General features: G+C 38.5%; 1 long non-coding RNA gene across 2 annotated transcripts; it reads right to left on the bottom strand.

The window, feature by feature from the left end:
* Positions 1-300: 300 nt before the first annotated feature.
* LOC109435599 (uncharacterized) lies at positions 301-20,665 on the bottom strand. 2 transcript variants are annotated; one of them, XR_002135992.2, is made up of 3 exons: positions 20,562-20,665; positions 19,051-19,124; positions 301-389 (listed from the first exon to the last, which is right to left on the bottom strand). It is a non-coding gene; the product is annotated as an uncharacterized LOC109435599 (long non-coding RNA). The 2 variants fall into 2 exon arrangements; XR_012494800.1 differs by lacking the exon at positions 301-389 and adding an exon at positions 16,937-17,066.
* Between the last annotated feature and the right edge of the window lie 778 nt (positions 20,666-21,443).

Here is a 21,443-nt window from a genome sequence, read left to right as displayed (position 1 = left end):
GGACTTCGTAACTGCTGGAAATGCTGTGGCCTGCTCTGTCCTCGCCAAGTCCCCCTTCCTGGGCTCGGATGTTCCAGTTAAAGGTGTTCCAGCCCTGCCTTGGTCAGAGGGAGAAGCAGCCCGTGGAAGAAGCTGCTCTCCCCGGGAAGTCGAAAAGTATCCTCACCTTTTCACTGTTACATGACCGCCTCTGGAGACAGCCGGAGGGTTTGCTGTCAGTGTATTTCCTCTTACCTGGGCATATAACCCTGATGCATTCTCTTTTGAGGCCCAGCAACAACCTGGCTCCATAACCTTGACTCGACTACCGGTATCTCCCCCTCAGTCTGTGGATCAGGCACATGGCAGCACTCTGAAATGTATGACGACTTGTCCTCTTCAGCACCCACCTAAGTGTAAGGAAGCACATTTTGCTTCAAAATACTACACACACGCCTGCCTTTTTTTTGCATCTTAATGGGAATTTTCAATTCTGTCCTTTAGCAATGTTGTATTTAGCTCAGAATATCCCACACACGATTCAGTTGCAACATGGCCACACACCTTCTTTCCTAAGAAGAAATGTGCTAGTGAAACAAGATGGACAAACAAAATGCATTTTCCTGTATCTATCTGATATAAACGCGACTATTTGCTCAGATCAGAAATAAAGATAACACCATACTGTATAGCTACGATTAAAGCTCATGTGCATTCTAAATATCTGTTCAAGTGTTTTGTTTCTCTCCATCTTGACTGCCACCATTCCAGTCCAAGTTACCATCACCTCACTCCTGGCTTACTGCAGTAGCCTCCTGTGTACCCACATCTACGGAGATCCTTTTTCAATCAATTTACACAACAGCCATAGTGATCCTTTCAAACATACATATATACATATATATATATGTATATATATATCGTCATGGCATTTCTCGGCCTAAAACCCTTCTGCCCTTAGGATAATGACAAAACTGAACACAGCCATATTGGACTCTTTGTCCCCCTTACTCCCCATTCTCTCCCCCTCCACCGTTGCCCATATGATTTCCTAGTCAACTTTTATTCATCCTTAGAGTTGAGCTCAAGTGCCACTTCCTCCAGGAAGCCTCCCCTGTCTCTTAAGCAGTCTACTAGGCTCTCATAGAACCAGGAATCTTCTCTGGCACTAAGTAGTCACACATCAATTTGTGTGATTATTTGATTAATATGTTTTTCTTGTTAGAGTAGAACTCAATGAGAGCAGGAACCATATCTATTACTGGTCACCAGTTCATCCCAAGTGCTCAACATAGTGTCTGGAACATAAGCATATGTATGAATGAGAAAAGGACAGGAAGAAGTGGGGGAAGGTTAGCCCTGGGTGAGGCAGTCCTGGAAACCAGCCGCAGGCATGCCAAGGCTCAACTCATGCACCACACCTGGAGGAGTGTTGTAATGCCTGTGCCTGTCTCAAGGGGGTGCATTCTGACAGGTGAATGTCAGTGGCCCTGCTTGCACTGTAATGTAATTGCACAATTCTTTCTCACTGTCAGCCTCCAACAAATCCCTCAATAATCTGCGTCTGATGCCAAGGGTGAGAAAAAAGGGGCACTATCCGAAAAAGATGGATGTGCCCATTGCAATTCACCTGTCTTTCAATACATTTAAGTCCAGTTTTTCTTACAGAGCCCACTCTCCCCTTAGCAGCTAGCCTACCTCTCAACACCTGCATTCTTTAATTTTTAAAATTCAAATATACATATATACTATAAAATGCATATATTTCAAGCATACAGCCTGATGAAGATTTACAAAGTGAACATGCCTGTTTAAACACCACCCTACTCAGGATATGGAACATTACCGGCACCCCAGAAACCTTCATGCCCCCTCCAATCATCCCACTAGGTAACCACTACTCCTATCACCATAGGTAGGTTTTGTCTGCGTTTGCTCTCTATACAGGTGGGATAGTGTTGCACTGTTGAAGTTTGGGCTGTGCCTGAAACACTTGGATACAGCAGGATGGTTCCAGGAGACAGGAGTGAGGAAGTAGGAGGAGTGAGGCAGTTAAGGAGGAAAAGCCAATATAAGGGTTTGTTGTTGACACTGGGTATATCATGTTTCCCAGAATTGTCTGAAGAAGGGGAGAACAGGAGGCTGGGATATTATCTACTTGCTCCTGCTCCCCATTGACTGAGGGACGCCACAAGATGAACTTCCCTACGGTTCTGGGCTGTAACTGATTTTACGAGGCTCCAAGCAGCACTGAAAGACATTTAGATTGTTTTCAGTTCGTAATAATACTATGAACATTCTTGTGCATGTCTTTTGAGAACACACGTACAATTTCTGTTAGGTATACAGTCAGATGGAATTATTGGGTAATAGGGTATGTGTATATTAAGCTTTAATAGACATTGCCACACACTTCCCCAAAGCAATTGTACTAACGTGTATTTTCACTAGCTGTAAATGAAATTTGAAGTTACTCCACATCTTTGCCAGCACTATTTTCAGTCCTTTTAATTTTAGGTTTTTTAATGGGTGTGTAGTGGTATCTCATTTTATGTTTATTTTCTTTTTGGTAAACTTTTTATTGCAGTATAGTTTACATACTGAAAAGTACACAAATCATGTGTGCAGCTGTTACTTTTCACACACGAACATGCAAAAAACAGCAAGAAATCCAGAACTGGAAAATCACCGGCGCTACGGAAGCCCCATGCATGTATATGCCCTCTTTCCACCGCTATATCACCGTACCAACCACATCTGTTATCCTGACACAATAGATTGTTTTGGCCTGTTTTTTAACTTCAAATAAATGGAATATTACGTAGTTTTTTTGTGTCTGGCTTCTTTGATTCAACATTGTACAAGTCATATCTATTGTTGCATGTTGTAGTTTGTTCATTCATACTGTTGTATAGTATTATATTGTATAAATAGACTGCAATTTATTCATTCTGTGAATAGGCATTTGTACTTTTCAGTTTTGACTATCATTAATAAACCTGCGATGAACATTCTAGAGCATGTCTTTTTTTGAACATACGTATCTATTTCTGCTGTGTATAAAAACTAAGAATTAAATTCCTGGGATATAGAGTATTACCCTACACCTACCTATTTTCTCTCTTAATTTTACGCATTCTGGTAGGTGTGTAGTGGTGTCACACACACACAAATTATTTGCTTTTTTTCAAAAAATAAGCTTTTAATGTTGGAATAATGTTAGATTTACAGAAAAGGTGCAAGGACAGTGCAGAGAGCTCCTTGTATACCCATCGTCCAGTTTCCCCTAATGTTAACATCTTGACACTATCATGGTACATTTGTCAAAACTGAGAAACCATCACTAGTACGTTACTATTAAACTCCATACCTTATTTTGATTTCACCAATTTTTGCGTGTGTGTGTGTGTGTGTATGTGTGTGTGTAGCTCTGCACATTTTTATCACGTATAAAATTTATGTAACCACCACCACAATATACAGAACTGTTCCATTGCCACAAAGGAACCCTTGTACTACCGTCACACCACAGCCCACATCCTCCCACTACCATCCCTAACCCCTGGAAATCATTATCATTTTGCCATTTCAAGAAGTTATATAAATGGCATCATACAGTATGTAACCTTTTGAGAATGCCCCCTCAGCCCCACAGCATAATGCCCTTGAATTCCATCCAAGTTGTTACATGTATCAATAGTATGTTCCTTTTTATTGCTGCGGATGTACCAGTTTAACGATTCATCTGTTGAAAGACAAGACGTTTGTGTTGTTTCTAGTTTGGGGTATTAGAAATAAAGCTGCTCTATTTCTCTATCAGTTTTTGTGGGCAGAAGTTTTCCATTTCTCTGGATAAATGCCCATGAGTGTGGTGACTGGTGAGTATATTAAATATATGTTTAGTTTTATAAGGAACTACCAGATTGTTTCCCAGAGTTGCTGTAATTATTTTACATTCCCACCAACTATGTATAAGAGATCCAGTTTCTCCACATTCTTGCCAGGGTTTGGGATTGCCTCTAGTTTTTATTTTCACTTTTCTAATAGGTATGTAGTGATTTTCTGTTTTGTTTTGTTTTTGTAGTTTTTGTTTGCTTGTTTGCACTTCCCTAAGGGCTAGTGATGTTGGCCATCTTTTCATTTGCTTATCTGCCATTTATCGTCTTTTGTGAATGTCTGTTCATACCTTTTGTCCATTTTATAATTGGATTCTTTTTAAACTGTTGAACTTTGAGAATTCTTTATATATATATTCTAGACACAGTTCCTTTGTCAGATGGTTTACAAATATTTTCCTCTAGTCTGTAGCTTGTCTTTTCATCTTAACAGAACCTTTTGTAGAGCAAAAGTTTTTAATTTTGATGAAGTCCAGATTATCATTTTTTTCTTTTATGGATTAAGCTTTTAGTGTTACTTCTAAGAACTCACCAAGACCTAGGTCCTGACAATTTTCTCCACTTTTCTCTAAAAAATTTTATAGTTTTACATTTAAATCTATGATCCATTTAAAGTTATTTTTGTGTGTGTAAGATTTCAGGCTTAAATTGATGGGGCTTTTTGTTTTTTGTTTTTATCTATGGATGTTCAATGGCTCTAGCACCGTTTGCCATAAAGACTAATCTTCCTCCACTGAATTGCTTTGGTATTTCTATCAAAAATCAATTGAGTATATTTGTATGGGTCTGTTTCTGGGTTCTCTATTTTGTTCCATTGAGCAATGTGTTTATCCATGTGTCCATACCATACTGTTGTTAACTGTAGCTATATAAAAAGTTTTAATGGGTAGAATGATTTCTTCCACTTTATTCTTTTATCTTTTCAAATTTGTTTTAGTTATTTCCTTTGAATTTCCTTATAAATTTTAGAATATACTTCTCTATATGTAAAAAAATTTACTTGGATTGTGATACGAAACATGTTAATTTGCTTAACTGTCCAGTTGGTACAAATTCATAATGAATAATCCCTCTGATAACAAAAAAGGTTAGCAACATTGTTGCAATAATTTCGTGAACTTAATTGTCAGAACAGGTATGTCTATTCAAGTCTCTGTTTTTATTTCTTTTGGGTATATACTTCAAAGTGGAATTACTGGATTGTATGGTAATTCTATGTTTCATTTTTTTTTCATGTTTATTGGGGAATATTGGGGAACAGTTGTGTCTCTCCAGGGCCCATCAGCTCCAAGTTGTCCTTCAATCTAGTTGTGGAGGGTGCAGCTCAGCTCCAAGTCCAGTCGCAGTTTTCAGTCTTTAGTTGCAGGGGGCGCAGCCCACCGTCCCATGCGGGAAGTTGAACCAGCAACCTTGTTGTTGAGAGCTCACACTCTAACCAACTGAGCCATCCAGCTGCCCCAGTGTTTAATTTTTTGAGGAATTGCCGTACCATTTTCCATGGTGACTGCACCATTTTTAATTTCCACCAGCAGTGCACAAAGGTTCAAATTTCTCCACATCCTCAACACTTACTTTATTTCTTCTTCTTCTCCTCCTCCTCCTTCTTTTTTGATAGTAATCATCCTATTAAATGTGAAGTGCTATTTCAGTGTGGTTTTGATTTGTATTTTCCTACCTGTGCTTATTGGCCATTTGTATATCTTCTTTGGAGTAATGTCTATTCAAGTCCTTTGCCCATTTTTCAATTGGGTTGTTTGTTGTATTGTTGAGTTATGAGAGTTCTTTATATATTCTGGATATCAGTTCTTTATGAGCTACATGATTTTGAAATATTTTCTCCCATTTTGTGGGTTGTGTTTTCACTCTGTCCGTAGTATTCATTCCATAGTGTTTTTTTAAAGATTTTTTAAATTAAAGTTTATTGGGGTGACAATTGTTAGCAAAGTTACATAGATTTAAGGTGTACAATTCTGCAATACATCATCTATATATCACATTGTGTGCTCACCACCCAGAGTCAGTTCTCTTTCTCTCACCATATATTTGATCCCTTTTACCCTCATCTACCACACCCCCTCCCTCCTCATCCTCTGGTAACCACTGAACTATTGTCTGTGTCTATGAGTTTCATTTCTTCATTTGTTTGTCTTGTTCTTTTGTTGTTTTCAGTTTTATATACCACATATTAGTGAAATTATATGGTTCTCTCCCTTTTCTGTCTGACTTATTTCGCTTACAATTATAATCTCAAGATCCATCCATGTTGTCGCAAATGGCACTGTTTCGTTTCTTCTTATGACAGAATAGTATTCCATTGTGTATATATACCACAACTTCTTTATCCATTCATCTATCGAAGGGCACTTTGGTTGTTTCCATGTCTTGGCCACCGTAAACAAAGCTGCAATGAACATCAGAGCACATATATCTTTATGGATAAATGTTTTCAGATTTTTTGGGTAGATACCCAAGAGAGGGATTGCTGGGTCTTTTTAAAAAGATTTTTTATTACAATACAGCTAATATACAATATTATATTAGTTTCAGGTGTGCATCATTACATCATTGCTATTCAGCAGTACCCACCTAGCTCTACACAGTGTTATTGCCACATTATTGATTTTATTCCCTATGCTAAAGAAGTGATCACCATGATAAGTCCAGCAACCATCTGACCTTGTACCACACTATCACAATATTATTGGTCTTCCCCCACCTTTTTATAATTTTCAATTACAGTTGACATCTAGCATTCTTTTGTATTAGTTTCAAGTGTACAGCATAGTGGTTAAACATTTATATAATTTAAGAAGTGATCCCCCTAACTAGTACCACCTGGCACTGTGCATAGTTTTTTTTACCATATTATTGATCAGATTCCCTATACTTTATATCCCCAAGACTATTTTGTAACTACCATTTGTACTTCTTAATACCTTCACCTTGCCCCCAACCCCATTCCCATCTATTACCCTGATAGACCTAATACCTATCTGGTATCACACATAGTTATAATATTGACTATATTCCTTATGCTATACCTTACATCCCCATGACTACTACGAAACAAACAACTTGTACTTCTTAATCTCTACCCCTTTTTACTCATCCCTAAGCCCCTCCCATCTTAAAGAAGTCCCTCTAAGATTCCTTGTAATACTGCTTTGGTGATGATGAACTCCTTCAGCTTTTTCTTGTCTGGGAAGCTCTTTATCTGTCCTTCAATTCTAAATGATAGGTTTGCTGGGTAGAGTTGTAGGTCCTTGCTTTTCATCACTTTAAATATTTCCTGTCAATCCCTTCTGGCCTGCAAAGTTTCTGTTGAGAAATCAGCTGACATTCTTATGTGGGCTCCCTTGTAGGTAACTAACTGCTTTTCTTTTGCTGCTTTTAAGATTCTCTTTTCGTCTTTAACCTTTGGCATTTTAATTATGATGTGTCTTGGTGTTGGCCTCTTTGGGTTCATCTTCTTTGGTATTCTCTGCACTTCCTCGGTTTGTATATCTATTTCCTTCATCAGGTTAGGGAAGTTTTCTGTCATTATTTCCTCAAATAGGTTTTCAATTTCTTGCTCTCTCTCTTCTCCTTCTGGTACCCCTATAATGCAAATTTTGGTGTGCTTGATATTGTCCACAGGCCCCTTAAATTTTCTTCAGTTTTTTAGATTCTGTTTTCTTTTTGCTGCTCTGGTTAGGCGTTTTCTGCTACCTTATTTTCTGCATCACTGGTTCAGTCCTCTGCTTCATCTAATCTACTGTTGATTCCCTATAATATAATCTTCATTTCTGTTATTGTATTCTTTATTTCTAACTGATTCTTTTTCATGTTTTCTATCTCCACTTTTATGTTTCCTGTCTCTTTGTTAAGGTCTCCCTGAGATCAGTGAGCATTTTTATAACCAGTGTTTGGAACTCTGTATCTGAAAGACTGCTTGTGTCCATTTTGTTTAGTTTTTTATTTTTCCTGGAGCTTTGTTCTGTTCTTTTATTTGAGACATGTTTTTTTTTGTCTCCCCATTTGGGCTGCCTCCCTGTGTTTGTTTCTGTGTATTAGGTAGGGCTTCTATGTCTTCTGGTCTTAGTAGAATGGCCTTATACTGTGGGGCTCAGTGGCATAGTTTTTCTGGTCACCTGAGACACACACTCCAGGTGTATCTCTTGTGTGGGTTGTGTGTGCCCTCCTCTTGTAATTGAGCCTTGGTTGATAATTGCCCATCAATGTGAGGGACTGACACTTGGGCTCACTGGTTATAAGGACTGACCTTGACTACAGTGGATGAGTTGTTGTGCAGGGGCTGACCCTACAGAGCAGGTTCAGCCTCAGCAGTACTCTGGTGCCTGCCCAGTCCACCTCTGGGGTGTGTTGTACTTGGAAGTCCCTGGGTGATGCTCCAGCTCGTTTTGAAGGTGACCACTGGTGGCACCAACCCCAGGACCACCTTGGAGGGGATCCACCATAGGTCATTTTCAGCCAAGCCCATGCCCCACCAGGGGACACCTGGCAGAAGCCGCAAAGAAATCTGCAGATGGCTGTCACCTGTGCTGTGCTTGGATTTGCCTTGAGAGGCCAAGCCATGAATCAAGGCTGGCTGCCGCTAGTGCTGGCTTAGGGCTGCCCAACCGAGGCACAGGACATGCTCAAGCCAAATGCTGCTTGTCTGGGTTCCACGAACATTTGGGAGACCCCAGGAAAGTCTGCAGCTTGAGCTAAGGCAGGTGGTTTGTACAAAAAAGCCACTGGAGGCAGCGTGGGTGTGCCCAAAATTGCCATGGCATGGTGAACAAACAACCGAGACAAAATTGCCATGGCATGGCAGCCACCTGTGTCCACACACTGGGAAGGGGGAGGGCTCAACAAATAAAGAATGGCTTCTGCCAGCGCCTCCCTCCAGGAGAAAGCTTACTCTCCATTCCTGGTCCCAAGTCAGACAATTCCGTTCACCACCATATGTTCCTGCTGCCTTTCCAACTGCTGCCCCAGCGCTGGAGCTCAGAGCAAGTTATTCTATTGGTGAGTAAGTACATGTGCAGTCCCTTTAAGAAAAGCGCCTGGGAGTGCAGCCACCCTCCATCTCATTCAGTCACAATCTGCTGTTTTTCACAACTAGAAATTATGGGGACTTCTCTCCCCAGCACTGGAACCCTGGGAAGGGATGGGGCTGGGACCTCTCACTCCTCTGGGAGGTGGCGGGGACCTCCACAGCCAAAATTTCCTTCCCAACCTATAATGGACACATGTAGGTGTGGGACCAGCCCATTCTGGGTCTCTGACCTTCCTACCAGTCTGGAGGTGGCTTCTTCTGCAAGTCCTTAGTTGAAAGGCTTCAGTTCAGCTTGATTTTAGGTGATTCTCAATAATGGTTGTTTTGTAGATTAGTTGTAATTTTTATGTGGTTGTGAGAAGGTAAACACAGCGTTTACCTACTGTGCCATCCTGGTATTCAGACTCGGATAGTCTCTTCTATAATGTTTTTTAGTGTATCTCTTTTTATAGTTGTTTTTAGTGGTTATTCTAGATATTACATTATACATACAAAACTGATCAGTCTCTTGCTTTTGTTTTTACCACTTTGAGTGAAATTTTGAGAATTATCTTTACCGTCCTCCATAATAAAATATTTTAAATATTTCTTCTGCTTAAATAGAGAAGTCCATCAGACAGTTTTATTTTCGCTTCAACTATCAAACAGAATCTTTAAGCAACTCAGGAAGAGGATAGTGTATTATGTTTAACCATTGTCCTTTTTTCATTACTAACATTCCAAAATTTCTTCCTTTATTATTTTCCTTCCATTTCAAGAACTTCCTTTAGCCATTCTTTTAGGGTAAGCTAGTGGGCAAAAATACTCAATTTTTCTTCATTTGAAATGTCTTTATTTAACTTTCCTTCCTGAAGAATATTTTCCCTGTATTGAAATTCCAGTTGACCAACATTTCAGCATTTGAAAAATGTACCATTTCTTTCTGGCCTCCATAATTTCTCATGAGAAGTCCTCTGTCATTTGAATTGTTATTCCTCTGTAGTTAACGCATTTTTTCTCTCTTGCTGCTTTCAAAATATTTTCTTCATTTTCAGTTTTCAGAAATTTGATTATAATGTTCTGGGTATGGATTTATCTGGACTCATGTTGCTAGGTATTTGATAAGCCTCTTGAATCTGTAGGTTTATGCCTGTCATCAAATTTAGGGGAAATAAAGCCATTATTTAAAAAAAAATTTTTTTTCATTCCCACCCTGTTTCTGTTATTCTTCTGGGACTCTGATCATACAAATGTTAGATCTTTTGTTATTGTCTCACAAGTACCTGAGAATCTTTTTCAGTTTCTTTTCTCCCTGTTCATTGTCCAAATAAGGTAATTTCTGTTCTTCTATAGAATATTCTATTCACATATTCTTTCTTCTGTCATCTCTATTATACTATTTGGTCCATCCAGTAAGTTCTAAATTTCAGTTACTGTTTTTTTGAGTTGTAAAATTTCAATTTGGTTCTTATTTATATCTTCTACTTCTTTGCTGAGATTTTCTATTCTTTCAGCTGTTTTAAACACACTTATAATTGCTCATTGAAACATTTTTATGATGGCTACTTTAAATTCTTTGTAGTTTCTCATTACTATTGTGATTTCTTGGGTTACGTAGAGGTCTATTGCTTAATTTCTTAAGTCTTTTATTTAGTTTCTAAGCAGGATTTTATAGTTATCTTTTGTTGATTTACAGCTCAATCCCACAGCATTCAGAGAATATACTCTGCACAATTTTAATCCTTTGAAATTTGTTGAGACTCACTTTATTGGCAGGCATAGGTTTTATTTTGGCAAATATATATGCTTGAAAAGAAGGTGTATTCTATGGTCTTTGGATACAATATTTTATATATGTCAGTTTGATTAGTTGTTTGTTCATATCCTTTATGTCCTTGCAAATTTTTTGTCAGATTATCCTATCATTTACCAAGAGAGATGTGTTAAAATCTCCAATTGTGATTCTAATTTTATCTATTTCTCCTTTATGTTCTGTCATGTTTTACTATATACATATGTGTGTGTGTGTGTGTGTGTGTGTGTGTGTGTGTATATATATATATATATATATATATATATATGGTTTTGTTATTAAATGCATATTATTTTAGGATTTTTACTTCCTCCTATTGGATTTGCCCTTTCATCATTATGAAATGACCCTTGCTTCTAGTAATGATCTTTCACTTAATGTACTTTAACTAATATTAATACAGCTAAATCAGCTTTTTTTTTTTAAAGTATGCATGGTATATATATTTTTCATTCTCTTACTTTCAACTTTTCCTTGTCCTTATATTTTAGATGCAGTTTACACAGGAAATGCAAGATAAGTGTTTGATTCTTTGCCTTTGTTTATCAGTTTTCAAGATATTGAATTGATTCCCTTTTATCTTCCAAATCTGACTCTGTTATCCAACCCCCAGTGACCCTTACCAGCCCAGAATAGGGTTGACCTGGGTAACCATTAGAATATTGTGAAAATAATCGTATGTGCTTTCTGAGACTCCCAAGGTCTTAAAATATATTGTGGCTTCCTCCCTGCACTGTTTTTGTTCACTTCCTGTTAAGGAGGCCATCATCATGTTATGAAGATGCTCCCTCTATGGGGAGATCCATATGTAGAAGAACTGTGACCTCCGGCTAATGGTTAACATCGATACCAGCCATATGAGTGAATTATTTTGTGAGCAGATCCTCCAAGCCTTCAATTGACGGCAGCCCCAGTTGACATCTTAATTGTAATTCCATGAGATAGCCAATGTCTTCCAAATTTCTTGCCTCCCCCAAAATTGTGGGAAATATTATATATTTCATGTTCTTTTAAACTGCTAAATTTTAGGGCAATTTGTCACATGGCAATAGATAATTAATATAGATTCTGGTCCATGGAAGTGAGATGTTGCCTTAGCAAAACCCTAAAAAGTTGGTGTGGCTTTGACAATGGGAGGAAGCTGGAAGAACTTTGAGGAAAGAACAAGTGAAAACCTAAAAGATCTTGAAGAGACTTAGCAAAATTCTGACAGCCTTTGAGAAGGTTGCCAGTTTTGATTTAAAGAAACATGAGGAAAGTGATTTTGGAAATTGGAGAAAAGGGAGTCTTTCTTCCATAGTGGCAGAAAGTTTAGCAACACTGTTGCCTGCAATAATGTAGAAGATGGAAAATGTACCTAATGGGGGATCTATTTAAGGAATTTTCAGGAAGGCTGTTGAAAGTGCTGCCTAATTCCTCCTAGCGTCTTAGAGTAAAATGTGAGAAGAGAGAGATAAGCTATAGGAAGGATTGTTCAACAAGAAGAAGCAAGAATTCTTAGGTCAGAAAATTCCAAGCCTCATGGAAGTATATACTATGTTCATGGGTTGGAAGAATTAACATTGTTAAAATGTCCATACTACCCAAAACAACCTATAGATTCAGTGCAATCCCTATTAAAATATTAATGGCATTTTTCACAGAACTAGAATAAGTAATCCTAAAATTTACATGGAACCACTAAAGACCCTGAATAGGCACAGCAATCTTGAGAAAGAACAAAGTTAGAGTTATCATGCTACCTGATGTCAAACTATACTACAGTCTATAATAATCAAAACACAATGATACTGGCATAAAAACAGACACACAGATTAATGGAACAGAATAGAGAGCCCAGAAATAAACCCACACCTATACAATAAATTAATGTATAACAAAGGAGGCAAGATTATATAGAATGGGGTAAAGACAGTCTATTCGATAAATGGTGTTGGAAAAACTGGACAGATACATGCAAAAAAACCCCAACAAACCTGGACCACCTCCTTACACCCTATACAGGAATAAAGTCAAAATGGATTAAAGACTTAAATGTAAGACCCCAAATCAGAAAACTCCTAGAAGAAAACATAGGTAGTAAACTCTCAGACATTACCCTTAGTATTAATAATAATAATAATAATAATTAGTAACAATAATAGCTTTACTGATATATTTCCTCAGACCTGGGAGACAAAAGAAAAAATAAACAAATGGGTCTGCATCAAACTAAAAAGTTTTTTGCACAGCAAAGGAAACCATCCACAAAACAAAGACAGCCTGCTGAATGGGAGAAGATATTCACCAATGATACATCTGTTAAGGGGTTAATATCCAAAATTTATAAATAACTCATACAATTCAACACCAAAGAAAACCAAACAATCCAATTAAAAAATGGGCAGAGAGATTAAAAGGACAACAACTTTACTTGGAAAAAAATATAAAAAGTCCTGGAAGTACACACTCTTCCCCAATAAAGTCCTATTCTCCTTCCCCAATAAAATCTTAAAAAAAAAAAAAAAAAAATGGGCAGAGGACCTGAATAGACATTTCTCCAAAGAAGACATACAGATGGCCAATAGACATATGAAAAGATGCTCAAAGTCCCTAATCATCAGAGAAATGCAAATTAAAACCACAAAGAGATATCAGCTCATACCTAGCAGAATGCTATCATCAATAAATCAACAAACAACAAGTATTGGTGAGGATGCAGGAAAAAGAAAACCCTCGTGCATTGTTGGTGGGATTGCAAATTGGTGCAACCACTATGGAAAACAGTATGTAGTTTCCTCAAAAAGCTAAAAATAGAACTACCTCATTGCCCAGCAATTCCACTTCGGGATATTTATTCAAAGAAATCCAAAACACTAATTCGAAAAGATATATGCACTCCTATGTTTATTGCAGTGCTATTCACAATAGCCAAGATATGGAAGCAACCTAAGTGCCCATCAATAAACAATTGGATAAAGAAGAAGTGGTACACATTTAAATGGAATATTACTCAGACATAAAAAAGAATGAAATCTTGCCATTTGCAACAACATGGATGGACCTAGAGGGTATTATGCTAAGTAAAATAAGTCAGAGAAAGACAAATACTATATATCTCACTTATATGTGGAATATAAAGAACAAATGAACAAACAAAACAGAAACAGACTCATAAATACAGAGAACAAACTGATAGTTGCCAGATGGGATGGGGGCTGGGGATCTGGGTGAAACATGTGAAGGGATTAAGAACTACAAATTGGTAGTTACAAAATAATCACGGGGATGTGAAATACAGCATAGGGAGTATAGTCAATAATATTGTAATAACTATGTATAGTGCCAGGTGGTTATGGACTAATTGAGGGGATCACTTTATAAATTGTGTAGCTGTCTAGCCACTGTGCTGTACACCTGAAATTAATATAAGATAATATTGAATGTCAACTGCAATTGAAAGAAAGAAAGAAAGAAAGAAAGAGAGAGAGAGAGAGAGAGAGAGAGAGAGAGAGAGAGAGAAAGAAAGAAAGAAAGAAAGAAAGAAAGAAAGAAAGAAAGAAAGAAAGAAAGAAAGAAAGAAAGAAAGAAAGTTCCCAGCCTTTTCAAATAGCAAATAAAGCTAATGCTAACAAATGGCAAGTGGGAAAGATCAAATTTAGGGAATTCTCAGGAAAACATTGTCTAAAGATGAAACTGAGGGTAACAACTTTTGTTAAGACCTTAGAAATATCCAAGATGGTGCCTCAAAGAATAGTTCAGTGGGGCCAGCCTGTTGGCTCAGTTGGTTAGAGCACTGTGCTCATCAAACATCACAAGTTCGATTCCCACATGGGCCAGTGAACTGCGCCCTCCACAACTGGACTGAAAACAATGACTTGGAACTGATGGGTCCTGGAAAGACACACTGTTCCCCGTTATACCCCAATAATAATAAAAAAAGGAATAGTTCAGTCAAACAGTAGGATTCTAGGAAGCTTAAGAGTATAATCCCTTAGCAGTCTCAGCAGAGGCTTAAAGTACAGAGTTGTCTCAAAGAGAGGTCTTAAAATGATTTTTGTCTAGTGGGAAAATCCTAATAAGATTCATAGAAGATCATGAAAATGGCAGAACCACCACAAGCTTGAACTGTAAGACAGCAGAAAATGAAAGGAAGTGTGTCGACCCCTAAACTTCTTCAGACAGGAAGCAAGCTGAAACGACTACTCAGCTACAAACACAGGCTAGCTTTCATATAAAATGAAGGATAAATTCAGTGGGCAAAACCATGATCTCAGAGGTAGAGCCAAGAGCCACAGAGAATTATTCCCAGGACTTGAATCCTAATCAAAGAATTGGCAACAAGTATCCTACTAGATTTCAAAATTTCTACAACTCAGTGACTCTTGTGTGCCTGCTTTCCCCTTCCTCTCATTTTCCCCCATAGTGTTTATCTTATACCTATCCCGGCATTATATGTGTGCATATAGAAGCTAGATGTAACTTGTGTGTTTAGCTCACCAGTTTTATGGCTGAGAGAAACTGTACTCTAGAAACTCTATGTAAGCAAGCATACCTGATGAGCTTCATCAATACCTGTACCTGTACCTGCTTTAGATGATGTAATTATAGCCCTTGAGTGGATGTTGTAATGGGATGTGACTTTGGGGGGATCTTGGGAGGGGATGAGTATATTTTGCATATAAGGTGGATGTAAATCAGTGAGTGCCAGGGTGCAGACTATGATAGCCCCAAAGATTCTCACCTCCTGGTATTAATGCCCTTGTGTAGTCCACTCCCACAGTGAGGGACTGACCTGTGTAACCAATAGGTTATTGCAGAAATTACAGTATGTCACTTCCACAAAGTATAAGATAATAAACTTTATTGGTTTAAACTGCTAAATTTGGGGATAATTTGTTGTGTGGTGAAGGGAACCAAAGTTTTGCCACCCTGAAGCTGCCTTTTTGGGGTATTGATTTTAAGCTATTTATTAAGAAACAAAAGACTCAGAAAGAATCTTTGACCTTTCCTTTCCTGCCCAAGAAATTCAGACAGAAAAACTTCCTTCCGGAAGGAAATCTTAGGATGTTCTTAGCCTGAATAGCTTAATTTGAATTAAGTATGGTAAATAAGAGGGCTTTAGGCAGGAGCCTGTTAGCTAGATACCCCATGTCCCATTGTTTCTGAGTTGCCTAGCAAGAATTTCCCTGCCCTGTGTGTTCTGTTCTTCCTCAACTACCTGTAAATGGCCCATTCTCACTTCAGAAATCCAATACCCTGTTTCACCCCCTTTTCTCCTTTGTCCAAAATGTCATATATACCCAATGTTGCCTCACTGTCTTAGGAATTTTCATGCTCATCTGAATTCCCTATGCACCTGCATTAAAAATTAGATTTCCTTCTGTTAATCTCTCTCTGTTAATTTGATTATTAGCCCAACTAGAAGAACTTAGAAGGTGGGAGGAAAAGTATAATTGTTTTTAGCAACCATAGTCGCAATAGATAATTAATGCAATTAATTTATTTAAATCTCATTATGAACTCATGGATTTAATCATATTTTATAGACTTTGTTAAATCAAATATGATTGTTAAATATGAAAGATAGCTACTAATAGAGAGGAATCAGTAAAAGGAAAAAAATGTTCATTGAAAAGCTAAGAAAACTTAATGCAAAAAGAAACAGCAATAGCATCAGAGAGTGGGGGAAGGAAACAAATTATAAAAAGTATGATAAATGGAAAAATCAAAGTGAGATGTAAAAAATAAATTTAATACATCAGAAAGCCCCAAAATTACAAAAAGAAGAAGATGAGGAAGGAAGGGGAGGAGGAGGAGGACAAGAAGAAGAAGAAGAAAAAGGAAAAAGAGAAAAAAAAACCACAACCAAAATCTTACCTATATAAAAACAAAGATCCTTTGATTGATTAAAAGAGAAAATTCCAGATATATGCTGTTTACAAAAGCCAAACTTTGAGTGTTGGTTCCCAAAGTGACTTTAATGTGAAACAAGCTAACAGACAGAAATAAAGGACACAAATTCTAGTACAAGAAATAAAGGATATGAGGAATTAACTGAATAAAGATAGTTCCTTCATAGAGAAGACACAGCAGCATGTTATCAATGTAACAATTATACTTGCCTTTCAAGTCTCCACAAAGGCATTCAGCTGCCTGTTATTATACCTTCTGACTGGGGTAAGTATCCTATCCCATCCTTCTCAAAGTTGCCATTCATGAGTTTTGCTTGATTTCTGCCTAATCCACGCCAGTTCTTCTGATAAAGCCCCAAAACATTCTGGAATGTTTACTGTGTGACAAGATACATCTGAAATCAATTTTCCAGGCATGTCATTATGCTAGAAGACCCAGATTTCAGGCCTGCTTGGGAAACATTCTGCAAACAGAATGGCAAAGAAAAGTTGAAAATGAAAGGTTAACAAAGAGATGGGAAAAGATACACAATGCTAAAAGTAATAAAAATAAAGCTGTAATGGCATTCACATCAGACAAAATGTATTTCAGAGCAAAAAACATCAGCAATCATTTTATAATGATAAGTGGGTAAATTTATCAAGAGGACTGATAAGAAAAAATATTCTGATTCTAATAAAATTAAAATTACAGGAGCCAGAGACTGAAAGACAGAACAGTTAGCCTGTTAATAGCTGTGGACCAGCTCTGACAAAAAAGACTGCTCACATCCTGTATGTCTGTTGGAATTCAGGATTAACTTCCAGGTGGCTATTTCCATGATTATCCAACAGAGAGAATAGCGCCACAGAACCCCAGGAGCCTCTGCTTATTATTTATGCTTGAGCTTTAGGTTCTCCGGTGCATCCATCCCAGAACTAGCCCAGCTTCACCTTCTCCCATCCCCTTTTGAAGCAGCATAGGGACTTGGGCCTGAAGGAACGCCAGCCAGATGGCCAGGAGGAATGCCAGATAAGCTGATCACAAAAATGCGACCGCCCCATCACAACCTGCACAAAAGTGCAAAAGTAGCTTATTATTATCTCCCTTCTAACTGCCTACTTCCTTGCAGATGTGGAAACCACTGTTCCGCATGCACAGGTGATCAAGTTTTGACCGCTATGCGACCTTCCTGGGGTGGCGATAATGAGCAGTCCGCCATCTTGCCCCCACCACACAGGAGCGAACATAGTGACCAGATGATGTAACGAGTAAAGAAAGCCTGCCACTTTCAAAAAGCTTACTGTGTTCAGAAAGCCTGCCCTTTGGCACAGCTCACTTTGTCCCTAGCTTGTAAAAGCAGCCGAGCAGAGCCAGTCCCGGAGCCAGTTCAGAGGACCTTTCTTTCCTCTGTTATACCGACTTTGTGCTTAAACATAAACTTCATAAAATTTGTCTGGGGTTTCCTCTTGTTTTCTGTCTTGGGGAACCCAACAACCCTAACGCTGGTAACACTTTGTCTATAGCTAATGTAAATTTTTTCACAACTGCTTACCGCTTTCTCCCCCCTACTTGATGTATAAAAATACTTGCAAAACTCTGGGATGACGTTATCTTTTCTACCTAGCCATGCTGCTGGTGGTTTAGACTCCATGCCCAGACATGCCCCTCCCCCCTTTTTTTCCCCCCGCTAGCAATGGTTTAATAAATCCTTTCTTTTAAAAAGACTTTCAACCATGGAAGTTAGAATTTTTCTGTTTAACAGGACATAACAATCTTAAATGTTTATGTACCTAATAGCAGAACTTCAAAATACATGGAGCAAAAACTGAAGAACTGCAAGGAGAAACAAACAAATTCACAATTACAACTAGAGATTTTAATATACTCCCCTTTCAATGCTTGATAGAACAAGTGGAGAGAACATTAGAAAGGATATAGTAGACGTGAACAACACTATCAAGCAACTTGACCTAATTGACAATTATAGACCACGCCATGTGATAACAGCAGAATATACATTCTTTTCAAGTGGACATGGAATATTCACTAAGATAGACAATATACTGGGCCATAAAACAAGTCTAATAACTTCGACTTGAATAGCATTCAAGTCATACAAAGTATGTTCTCTGACCACATGCTATTAAATTAGAAATCAATAACAGAAAGATCTTTAGAAAATCTCCAAATACAGAGGGTGCCCCAAAAATGTATACACATCTTGGAAAGGAAAAAAAAACTATTAAAATTGTAATATTCAATATGTACCAACAACAAAAGATGAATCCAAGTTACGTTTGACTTCTGCAATTACAAGAGGTGCTCAAAGTGGTTACCATCAGCATCCAGACTCTTCTGATTACGGTGAACTACTTACCGCTTGAGCAACGTTGACCAAAGTGGCCACTTGTATACATTTTTTTGACCCCCCCCACCCCCGGGTATTTGGAAATGAAATCACATACCTCTAATTCTATTATGATCTTGATGGGCTGTGAGGTCCTCAGCTGTAATCTAGATCATAGTGTGCATTGGGTAACTGGCAAAGAAGAAAAAAACTATAAAAACTTGGTTTTCCTGAGTAGAGGAAATACAGATGATAATCACCTAAGAGTTAAGTTTGGAGTTAAGGTGGAACATTCCTTTGTGACTAATGATCAGCATATTGGCAGGGATCTGGTGTGACCCATTCCCTTCACGCCAAGTTTCCCAATTACCTGATTCACTCTTGGAGATGGTAATAACTTTTCAAACACATTAATGGGTCTACATGGGGCCAATTATTCTTACCTCCTCACCTGCCTCCATTGATGAGCAAACACATCATCCTTCCCAGCTGTGAGCTGATGGGCTGCCCAGGGGAAAAGAGGACTCTGGGGTGTCTCCTACCAGTACAGATTAGTTGTGAGGACGTCTCAGTGAGTGAGGCTGCCTCACTCCCCTCACCACGTGAGAGGTTAAAGTCAGTAGCAGGCTCTGATCCCCAGACTCAGTCTATGGACCCCCAGAGCAACAGCTCTGCCATCAAGTAATGTGCTGTGCTGGAATGAAATGGTTTGCTTAAGAACATCTCAAGCAACTTTGAAGGAGGAAATTATCTGGTATTTGATTACCATCGGGTAATACTCAGATTTCTGGAAATTGTTAACTATTGATACATATTCTGGAAGAAAGAGAATGTCCAGGACAACCATCCCACCCAAAGGCTGATTTTTCACGACATGCAGAATTCTAGCAAGTTAGAAGAGGATATTGATCTTTGGCTCAGGAAGATCTGTGTGCTCCTGAAAGTACCCCAAGATTGAGTGTTTCTCAAAATGTGGTTCAGAGATCACCTGCTTCAGAATTGCCATAAATTTGGGCCCAGTTCTAGACCTATTGGAATAAATTTTCTGAGGTTGGGATCTGGAATTTGCACATATAACAAGCTTCTCCAGTGAAACTTGGATGGGGCACCAGATGTTTAAGAACCACTGTTTGGGATCACTGTTGCTCAGAGACACTGGCTGCTTCCTCTGGCTGTGTACTCTCCGTATGTGACCCAGTCTGTATTCCAGGGAGGAGGTGAAGAGGCAGGTATAAATAAAGCCCCTTGCCTACTTCTCCGTCATCTACAGTCCCCAGGCATCTGTTCTCATACCTAGACACTCCACTCCCCAATCAATTTCAACATAAGAACACCCTTACATTTTCTTCCAAGTTTTCACTCACAGGTACAAACCGCAGCCAACAGAAATAGTAGTTATTTCAGCATCCTTTGAAAAACTGTCAGAGATATCAATTTCTTTACAATTTTTTGTTTTACTGTCTATATTCTGAATAATTTTGAATTTAGCGCAGATTGGAGAAGATAGATGAGAGGAAAGGGGAGGAGAAGGGAAAGATTGGATGTAAAGCAAGTAATAAGTCTGGCGGCTCAGATCAACTGTGCACTGTATTACCCACCACCCTATCTTATCCCATCCCACTTCCATACCTCATCGTACATTATCTTGAGCATTGGTCACATTCCTTCTTTTCTCTGCTTTTGTCCATCTTTTCATCAGAGAGACACTTGCAGACCTGTTACCCACACTGGAACAGTCTATTGAGGAAATGACGTGAAATTGAGTCTCAAGAAGTTCTACTCCACTCTTAACAATTTCTCAACCTCCTTGAAGTTCCAGTAAGTTACCTTATACTAGGATTTTTACAGTCATTTCTTTGAAGTGCTTGTAATTTGCCTTGAAGCTAAGTTGGCTTTTGACACCATTGGGGCCAGTGATATTTGCAACCCAAATCTAGAACTGCCCACATTTCTGCAATAATGGGGTTTATTATAAATGAGCAGCCTTTGGATTAAGAATGGCTGAATGTTACATCTCATGGAAATCAAATCACAGAGTTATGCTCCGTGTGCTCTACAGAAGTTACCAATGTCCTGTGTTCAAATTTGCACTCATATTTTGAGGGCCTCTATTTTATTAGGGCATATTACCTCTTTGGGCATTACAATGTTGTTTTTCTTGTCACCCTTCAGTGTTCTAGCAAAAGCCACAGTGCTTTCATTACCTACTTGACAGCTAAATTTAGTTATCCATATGTCTAGAGTCTTCCCCTGCCCTGGCAGTTTGCTGGTTCTGGAAGCTCTGCCAGTGGGACAAACTAACATCTTTGTTCAATACACCTTTTTCTTCTCTGGAATCCTCCCAACACTTTTCACAGCTGTGTTATTCATTCAGTCTCAGGACAGGAAGAGGCGGCTCACTTTTGCCCTTTTCCATTCTACCCCAATCACACCTGCTAACTTCAAAGTCTTCACAACTGAGGGTCCTCACCAAAGAGCACAGTGTATTTAATCAACTCCAGAACCAAGGAG

The sequence above is a fragment of the Rhinolophus sinicus genome, linkage group LG03 (genome assembly GCF_036562045.2).
Source record: "Rhinolophus sinicus isolate RSC01 linkage group LG03, ASM3656204v1, whole genome shotgun sequence".
Classification (NCBI taxonomy): Eukaryota; Metazoa; Chordata; class Mammalia; order Chiroptera; family Rhinolophidae; genus Rhinolophus; species Rhinolophus sinicus.
Note: the sequence above shows the minus strand (reverse complement) of the source record. Positions and strands in the feature narration are given on the sequence as shown.